General features: G+C 40.6%; 1 protein-coding gene across 1 annotated transcript in view; it reads right to left on the bottom strand.

The window, feature by feature from the left end:
• Nucleotides 1–6573, bottom strand: part of CRLF1 (cytokine receptor like factor 1) — a 130924-nt gene that overhangs the window by 601 nt on the left and 123750 nt on the right. The window lies entirely within an intron of this gene.

The raw sequence follows: 6573 nt of genomic DNA, 5'->3' as shown, positions 1-6573 counted from the left end.
TGTGAGTTGCTGTGCATTGTGGCATAAATATTTCACTGTAGTGTATTTACACTTGTTTTCTATCTACAACTAAATTGCACGTTCGTTCATTTATTTTTGGCACAAGTTTTCTGTAATCCTTTCTTCAACATTGAATGAAACAGAGCATCAACATCACAATTATTCAACATCATCGAAAGAAGGTCAAACACCAAAATATGCTTTAATTTGATGTGCCATATGCATATATAAATTCTTTTTTTTTTAAATACAGAAAATAAAACAAATAAAAAATGTTCACAGTTTGGGCAAAAAAATGTGTACATTATGAATGTGGGTAACAGAAAGTAATTCATAATAATTTTTTTTATTTGGCCTGATTTATAGGGTATACCATATGTCTGGGATTTCAGTTTATTTTGGGAGTTATAAGACAGAAAATACAAGGAGTTGAATACAATTTTAGTTTGGAACAATTTTAGAATGTGGTATGTTTGTCTTCTATCTTTAATAGCCTCACCAGCACTATATTTTCTTATAATTGTTTTATCAAATTTATTTTTTTAACAATTTTGAAATTTTTAAACGTTTTTCCTTTTTTAAAAATTATACAAACTTTATTTGTAAATGTAATTTTTTTTTTAAACGAGGGGGCACAGAGGGGTTATTTTGTGATTTACAGGGGCTTTGATACTTAGTATCTCTGAGGAGATTACAGTATTCTCCTCAGGGATACTTTGTATCAGTTAGTAATGCACAACCGGCTTGCCACTGCACAACACAGTGAGCTGTTGCCGGCTCTGTGGCCACAGCAATCAGCTATCACTGTCCTCATAGTGCTGTGATCACCTAGGTCTTCTGTTGAGGGTCTGCCTCGGACCTTGAGGGATCCATCAACAGCAGTAACTCAATGAGTGCTGGTCCCTCCACGTACCAGTGCTCATTGTACCGATTGACAGGATTATCCCGCCACCGGTCATTAATTAACTGAATGATCGTGATGGTATAATCCTGTCATCAGTCGGGAAGGGGATAAACTAATGAAAAGACCAGAAGTGCAGTTTAATCCATAGCAACATATCAGTTATAAACTTCTATTTGTTTGCCCAGTCTGAAGGAACCATATATAATAGATGATCAACCTCCCATATATATTATTTTTTTTCCATTTGATAAAGACACCTACTGCTCACCTATATAGTCAAATTTGCCTAATGATTATGCAGTAATTGTTCTGATTGTCCAGCAGTTTGAAGTATTGAATAAACTATCCTTTTGAGGATTTCTACGAGAGTGCTGACTATTGTACCCCCCAAGAATAGGATCTTTCAGCTCATATGTTGCATTGTGTAATGTATCTGTTAAGATTATGGCCTTAAAAAAACAATAAAAACCTAATGTGGCAAGCATCATGATTGCTCAGTTTGGTATGAAGATAGGTATGAAAGGCCAAACAAAGGAGCAGTCCTGTGCTGTGTTGATGGTACAAGAAGTAGTAGCTTAGGAAATTGTTTAACACATGCTTGCCATATTCACAGCCTGCAAACCCTTCACAAAACATGCACAAGGGATTTTGTACTTTCATTGTTTTTTTACATTGACCTTTAGTGATATCAGTGGGCAGTTCATACTGTATTGCATAAAATGGAAGGACAGTGTCAGAATAAATTCAGAGATCATTTTAGGATCTACAGCTGAGTGATACACAAATAAGAAACATTTTTGTTAAAAGTGTAGCCATAGTACCTAATGCATTCAATGTATTATTATTGAATAACCTTCCTTAAGCTGCCTAACCATCTCTAAATTTGGTTAATAGGGACAGCATGATACAATTACACCTAATAGTACTGGCTAGTAACTTGGTGGTCCCAGCCAGATGTCCATCTGCTACAGGCAGTAGGGGTCTAGCACACTTTAGATCTAACATTAAATATTCCATAACAGTTTCCATCTGGCAAGTTTAAATATCTTTAAACTATCCTTGCTCTCTTCAGCCAAACAAATTGAGCACACTTCTTATTAAGCACCCATGCTTTTGACTTTGTCACACTTATTATAACTTTTACCTTGAAAGTCCCCAGACCATTCAGCCCAGGCAGCCACTCTAGCAAAATTCTTAATCAGCTTTAACTGCTGATGCTGGTAAATATCAGATTTCCTAGGACTGGAATCAAAGGGGATGGTGCTGGCGATAAGGAGTGTTGAGAGAAGGCGGACCGGACCACCGTCAGCGTAGGCATGATGGTGGGGTGGGAGCGGATGGTCGGGGGGAAGGGGGGCGAACACCAGGGTAGGCCTGACAATGGTACCGGAGAGAAGGATTGCTCCAGGCTGGTCCAAAGCTTTGAAGGTAAATGTCGGCAGCAATCCAGTACTCGCGTCAGGTGGACAGCTATATAGCAAAGATGTACGTCCGGTAGGCCCATCCCTCCAGAGTCCTTAGGTAGGCGTAGAAGGTTGTATTTAAGTCTGGAAGGTTTGCCCGCCCAGACGAAGTTGGCGAATAAAGACCTGAGGGATCTAAAGGATGCTGGTAAATATTGAAATGGCATTGAGAATCCAAGAGTGCAGATGTTTACATTCCTTGCTGTTGTATTCCTTTTGGGTAAACCATATATATTGGAAATTTGTTGGAAAATCTCAATGCAAATGGATCTGATATTTTAAGCTTACATAGAGAAAAACGAGTTCAGAAATACATACCACATACTGGCTGTTAACACTGGGCATAGACCCCAAAGCTTAGTCCATTTATATATGTTCACTCATTCTCAGGCAGATATCTCTCTATTTCTGACCATCCAACCATAAACTGCAATTTATGACCTGTTTCATATTTGATACAGATACATTTGGCTTCAGGTTTTGGTAACTATAGGAATCAACTCCACATTTGTTATGATTTCCATTTTTTCTGTTTTATTGAATCAGCTTCTGCAAACTAACAAAGAATAAACTCCCATGGGAGGCATATACAGAAGATAATACAGTACTACATTTATGCATTCTCCTTTGAGGCCTCATTGAGAAGCTGTCTTGGTAGAATGCCAGAATAGTGTGGTCTGAACTACAGCACTACAAATTACAAAATATCCAGATCCAGCTTTTGGAGCACTAATTGGGCATTACAATGCTTGCAAAAAAAAAACCCTTTTAAATCCTGTCCAAATTCACATGTAACGCAAATCTATGGTTTTCCCTGTGAAGAACAAAAAACAGATTTCACTTTAATGCCCCACCCCCCCTCCACCCCTCCCATGCAGGACATACATATTTCCTTTGTCACTCTATTTACCCTCTTAGAATGAAAAAATATTTGGTACTTCCAGGTTGGAGAATGGGATTTCCCTGCCTCTCATAGGACAGCATTGGAAAAAGGTGATTGGCTGAGTGCTGTCAAAGGGGGGTAGAGTGAGAGTTTTTAGCCATCAACGCCAACTTGAGTGAGGTAGAGCACAGGGCTTCCTTTTACTCACTCCTGGTTTCTGAATGGAGTGGTGGGGGAGTGAAAGAAAGGTGAATATGGGAAGCAGGCCAGGAGCAGATATTCCTGCACAGGCAAAGCACAGGCTTTCTTTAAGCTGTTTTTAGCCAGTCATTATTGAATAGTGAAAGCAACTAGTGAAGGATAACACTGGTCAACAAAAAACAAAAAAAATTTCAGGCCTGGACTTTTGCAGCTGTTTTAGACTAATTTTGGGGTGCTGATTCCAAATCTGATCTCAGATTTGCTCTATCACATCTCATTTTTATGCTATCTGCATACCCCATTTTCATTGATTTTTACCCGAAATTAACTCTTTGTCACTTATGATTGCAAGTTGTTGCGAGTCAGTGACTGCTTTAGTGTTAAAATATGGTGCTGTATTTTTAGGATAGTGTGTTTATAATATAATATTATGTAGATGACCACATTTATTTAATATTTTCCTTCTGCGGGGCGTGATCTAACAATGGCTACAACATCCGAAAGAAGGAAAGGCAGTAATGACCCAGATATCTTCTGCTACATCTGTGGCAGCTTCACTTTGCAGGATCAAAGGCGCAACATCAATACCTTTGTCAAGAAGGTTTATCTTGCCTACTTTAAAGTACGACTTGGAGACCAAGACAAAATTTGGGCTCCTCACAAAGTGTGTAAAACCTGTGTTTGAAACTTTGCGATCATGGTCTAAAGGAAAGAATGCTAAGCTGAAGTTTGGTGTGCCAATGGTTTGGAGAGAACCTACAAACCATTTGGATAACTGCTACTTCTGCCTTGTCAGTGTAAAAGGTTTCAATAAGAATAACAAACAACACTTACAATACCCAGATATCCCATCTGCCAGACGACCAGTTGAGCACTGTGAGGAAATACCTGTGCCTGTATTTACTGAGCTACCAGAGATTGATGTTGAATCCCTCAGTTTACCTGCTTCTACAGATGATGATGATGCTCAGATCGAATATACGCCATCTGATGCAGATTGTGATAACATTTCTCTGTTTAGTCAGCCTGAATTGAATGATTTTGTAAGAGATTTGTATTTGCCAAAGCAGTCTGCTGAATTGTTGGCTTCCAGGCTGCAAGAGAAAGGACTACTCAGACCTGGCACTAGTGTCTCCTTTTATCGGAACAGAGAAGCAGCACTGCAAAAGTACTTCCATTCAGATGGTCAACTTGTTTATTGTAATTATGTTGAAAGGGCTTCTTTTCAATATGGGACTGCTCGCATATGATTCAAGTGAATGGAGACTTTTTATTAAAAGTAGTAAAAGGAGTTTGAAATGTGTGTTACTTCACAACAGAAATATATATGGTTCAATCCCAATAGGACACACTGTAAAAATGAAAGAGTATGCCAACATCAAGGTTGTTCTGGATAGATTGTAATACTTTGTTCATGGATGGGTAATTTGTGTTGATTTGAAAGTGGTTAATTTTCTGCTGGGTCAGCAAGGAGGTCACATCAAATACCCTTGTTTCCTGTGCTACTGGGACAGTAGGGCTACATTAGAAGACTGGGTTAAAAAGAACTGGCCACCAAGAATCAGTTCGACGCCTGGTGACAAGAACATCAAGAATGAGCCTCTGGTTGATAGGAATAAAATTGTATTTCCCCCACTGCACATAAAACTTGGGTTAATGAAGCAATTTGTCAAAGCTCTTGATCACACTGGAGACTGGTTCAGCTATATATGTTCAACCTTTTCAAGTCTCAGTGCCGAAAAGAAAAAGGCAGGAATATTTGATGGCCCTCAAATGATAACACTCATCAGGGACCCACACTTTGTTACAACAATGACTGCGGCAGAGGCTAGAGCTTGGAATGCATTCTCTGATGTGGTGCGGAATTTCCTTGGGAACAGGAAAGCGGACAACTATCAAGAGATCGTGGAGGAGCTGCTCTTGCGTTTCCAAGCACTTGGATGTAGAATGAACATCAAGGTTCACTACTTATATAGTCACTTGGCCCAGTTTCCAGAGAACATGGGTCACATGAGCGAAGAGCAAGGTGAATGCTTTCATCAAGACTGGAAGAAGGTTACCAAGGCCGATGGGACTCAAACATGATGGCAGATTACTGCTGGTCCTTGATGAGGGACATTTCACAAGCTGTACATCGGAGATCGTCAAAGAAGAGGTCGTTTAACATCTATTGTGAATGACCTTTTTGTACATATTTTTCTTATCTTCACAACTCAATTCTTTTTTTTTATTAAACAATGTTTATACAAACAAAAAGTCAGTGCAAAGAAAAACAGGGCAAAACCAACATTAAGAAAAAATAAAAAAAAAAAAAAAAGGAGAGGTGTACATACAACAGCTTCCGGCTAGCCGTCAGGCCGCAGGGCCACCGACCGCCCCTAAAGAGATGCATACCACATGTATATTTAAACCAATAAGCCCATGTCTACATCACTACCCAGCCCACCCCCACATACCAGTATATGACAAGTATCCCACATACCCTGAACCGGCCACATATCTCAGTGAACCATTTGGCTCGTTCACCCAAGCGTAACCCGTCCCCGGTATACCAGCCATTCAGCCCACATCGCATCAAACTTCTTCATACTACCTCTCTGCTTGTAGGTGACCCGCTCAAACTCTACCATCCTGTCCAGTTCACCCATTGCTAAAACCCGCTTCCGCACCCCCAACCTAGATGCTGTAAACAGGGCCCTTTTAATGGCTACCGACGTGTGGGGGGGCAACTCTAGTGCTTCCAGAATACCAAGGAGACAAACCTGGGGGGTATTAACCAAAGCCGATCCAAAGACCGCGTTAACAACCTCCAACACCTTACCCCAGTACCTCACTAATTTGGGGCATCTCCAAAGCAGGTGAATGAGGGAGCCCTGGTGGTACTTGCACTTTGGGCAATTAGGATCGGTCCTGTACCCTATATGGAACAGGAACTCGGGCGTACGGTAAATTCTGTGGACAATAAACAGTTGCGTCAGTCTGTGGGTAGGTGACATGGACACCTGTTCAACTCCCTGAAGAACCTCCTCCCAATCCTCGTCCGACATATCGCCCAGGTCAGTCTCCCAACCCCCCCTGCACTTCAAGGGGTTAAGAACATCTGACTTACGGAGGAGGTGGCT

This window comes from Nanorana parkeri, unplaced genomic scaffold (assembly GCF_000935625.1).
Source record: "Nanorana parkeri isolate BGI_ZX_2015 unplaced genomic scaffold, ASM93562v1 scaffold286, whole genome shotgun sequence".
NCBI classification, from domain to species: domain Eukaryota; kingdom Metazoa; phylum Chordata; class Amphibia; order Anura; family Dicroglossidae; genus Nanorana; species Nanorana parkeri.
The sequence above is the reverse complement of the archived record's forward strand: the minus strand, read 5'-3'. Positions and strand labels throughout refer to the sequence as shown.